This window comes from Macrotis lagotis, chromosome 3 (genome assembly GCF_037893015.1).
Source record: "Macrotis lagotis isolate mMagLag1 chromosome 3, bilby.v1.9.chrom.fasta, whole genome shotgun sequence".
Lineage (NCBI taxonomy): Eukaryota > Metazoa > Chordata > Mammalia > Peramelemorphia > Peramelidae > Macrotis > Macrotis lagotis.
This window is the reverse complement of record NC_133660.1, coordinates 26,319,536-26,323,191: the sequence shown is the minus strand read 5'-3', so window position 1 is coordinate 26,323,191 and position 3,656 is coordinate 26,319,536.

Sequence of the window (3,656 nt, the reverse complement as noted above, 5' to 3'; positions counted from 1 at the left end):
TTAGGGGCCCAGCAATGTGGGAAAAACTCTCCAGAGAGGAATTGTCTCCACAAATGCAGATCTTTAGACCCTGAGCTGGATAAGACATTAGAGATCACTTAATTCAAATCTCTTGTTTTGCAGAGAAGGAAACTGAGACCCAAGTTGTTATGGTAGTTAAGTGGCAAAACCTCTAATTAAATCCTATGCTCTGAAGTTCAACCTGGCACTCTTCACTGAATGGAGCTGCTCAAGGCACAGAAAAGTTACATGATTTGCCCAAGGTCACAAAGGACTACCCGTCAGAGAGGATATTTGTATTAAATTAAACTAAATTAAAATTAAAAAAAAATTTAAATCAGGAAAAATGTCTTCTCTCCCTTGCTCCCATCACCACCCCCAATTAAAAAAAATAAAAACAAAATCCCTATTGCCGACATGAATAGTAAAGCAAAACAAATTTCCACATTGACCATATTAAAAAAAAAGTGCCTCATTTTGCATTCTGAGGACTTTTACTTTTTAATGTTTTTAATGTTTTATCATTAGTTCTCTGGTCTTTATACTGATCAGCATTCCTAAGTCTTTCAGAGTAGTGTCTTTATTTATTTATTTTTTTGCAAGGCAAATGGGGTTAAGTGGCTTGTCCAAGGCCACACAGCTAGGTAATTATTAAGTGTCTGAGGCCAGATTTGAACCCAGGTACTCCTGATTCCAGGGCCGGTGCTTTTATCCACTGCTCCTAGAGTTGTGTCTTTACAATATTGTTTTCCTTGCATAAATTGTTCTCCCAGTTCTGCAACAGTTCATACAAGTCTTTCCAGGTTTCTGTGACATCATCCCCTTCATCACTTCTTACCGCCCAAGTTTTATATCACATGTATGTAAATACTCTAACTTGGCAAGCCATTTCCCTCAGTTTCCAACTTTTTGCCACTACAAAAAGGACTATATTTTTGCATATTCTTGTTTACAGCTGATTTTACTTAGGAATTGTCTTCTGTCTCCTTCAGGAAGTCCTCCTCAAAGGAGTTACATTGAGCACCAGATGCCTTCAAGTGAAGAGGAAAAAGACCATTCTATCATGGTTCCAACCTGGAGGGACAGAGAGTAACCTTTGCCTTCAACTCTCAACTAATCCTCTGGTCTGCATTAACTAAGACCCTCTACCCAGAGATCAAACTTCAAGGGTAAAAAACCTACTTGAACTCATTTTTCAGTGATTAGCAAACTCTCCCCTGAATCCCCAAGCATTCTTCAAACATGCTTTATCTCCTACAGCCACATACCTTATTCTTAATCCTCCCTCCACCCTAATGCCACATACTAAAGCTTCCCACCCCTTCCACTGTGTCCCCTTGAATGGCCCATGGATAGGTAACAAACTTGCTTTCATCTTAAATCTTTCCTTTTCCATTGCTTCCATCTTCAAGTTCTTACAAAACTGTTGTTATTTTCCCAGCCATGCTTTCTATCATTTTCACTTATTCCCTCCATTCACTGGTTGAGGAGGGAGGGGGGAGTTGGAATACTCCTTGCAGGTCACTCAATTCATATCTGTAACCCCAATCCTGGGGGCCATTTTCCACTGATCTCTAGTACACTCACTCCCCTTCTTTCTTCATTAAGGTCAATGTCTGACTCATAGACTCTCATACTAGTGAACTCCAGTATACTTTCTGTGACCTTGGGCAAGTCACTTAACCCTGACTGTCACATCCAGGGACATCTCCAGTCATCCTGAGCCATATCTGGCCAATGGACCCAGACAGCCCTGAAAAAGAATGTGAGATTAGTGACTTAACCCAGCACCCTCTCACTCAAATCCAGTTCACATGGAGGTAATGGCATCACCTCTTGATGTCATGGTCTTCTTCGAGAATGAAGGACAAACATCTTCATTCCTCCTTCCCATGTCAGCTACACACAAAGTTGGTCATACACTCAATCTTGCCATCTCTGACAAATGAAACCACTTCTTTGTTCCTGAACTCTGAAAGTTCCTTATCTAATCACAAACATGCTACATCTCCTTTGAACTTGCAACCCCACCTTGTTCTTTTTCTATACTGCCAACTTCCAATACCTCTGCTAGGTTTTTGTCCCATACACTCTTCTCTTTTTCCCATCTAGAACCCTTGGCAGGCCAGTTCAACACAATACTGTCCTTTTAAGTCCTTTGTCACTTTTATTTTATCAACAATCTTGACCTGTCAAGTCTCAGCTTTGGACTACCACCATCTGATGCCTTCACTCCCTCACATGTGATGCTTGGGTAAGCTGGAGAAAATCATGAAATTCATCCTAATTGAATTCATTATAAATTTATGTAACATAATCTCATTGGGGTCCTCTCTGTATGTGTTGATCTGATCTACAGAAATGGCTTACTGTTGATTTCTTTTCCTTTAGGATTTTCCAATTACATCTGTCTGGCACTTTTCCCCCCAGTTCTCTTTGGAGTTTTTGCTGTTTGTTTTGTTTTGTTTTCAGTACTATAACTCTCTTATTTTGGTTTTGCATTCTTTTAGGCTTTTTTATGCAATTTTTCTTTTTCATAATTATAAACTTGACAAGCATCCACAGACACAAACATTCCCCTTTACAAAGACAACCAGAAAAAGAGGCCTGTATGGGATGCTATGAAACTTGATTACATGTAGCTTTTTTTAAAAGAAAAAGAATATATTAAATTTAACATGCTAATTCCACATTCTGTATCCTCTAGTGAATTTCATTCTGTGTAACTTAATTTTTTTTTAGTGATGGTCTATTTTTTCAGGCTATTTTTAAAAGGAGTATCACAATCATTATATGCTCATAATTCCTCCCAAACCTCCACTTCCCATTCCCCAAGTGGTCCTCCCTTACAATAAACAGTCAAACAAAACAAATTCAAGCATTAGCCATGTCATGCACCTTTGGTTAAGAGATGGGAGCAAGAATCACAGCCTCTGGAGTAGTGATTGGCCATTGTCTTAATCACAGTTCTTTCACAATTATTTTTCATTACAATGTAAAAATTATAATTTTTTACAAGGTAGCCCTGGTTCTACTTCACTTTGAATCAGTTCATGCAAATCCTTTCGGGTTCCCTTGAATCTTATCCCTTTTGTCTCTACTATGTCTCAGTAATTGTTGACAGATCTGGCTTCAGAGGTTTATTAGCTTTGAGTCACTTCATCCTGCTTGCCTCAGTTTCTTCTTATGCAAAATGAGCTGGAGGTGGAAATGACAAAGCACTCCAGTCTTTGCCAAGAAAACCCCAAATGGAGTCAAGAAAAATCAGATATGATTGAAATATATCAATAGCAACAATATGGCTCAGTAGTATTCCATTGCCTTAATATATCATAATTTGTCCACTTTTTAGAGGCAGTTAATAGATGCAGTGCTGGGTCTGGAGTTAGAAAGATATGAGTTCAAATCCAGCTTCAGATAATCACTGGGCAAGTGGTTGCAAAGATCAAAAAGAAATTGTAAAATACTTTGTATACCTTAAAGTAAAATAATTAACCTTTTGTTCTGATCATTATCATTAATTATTCCTAAATGCACCCATTTTGCTACAAAAATGTGCTTCTAGAGACTAGGATTGGGGGTGCTCCTCTCCTTGGAATTGCTCACTAACCCAAAGCTTCCTCATTCTGCAAATCCCTCTTAGTTCACCCCACCCC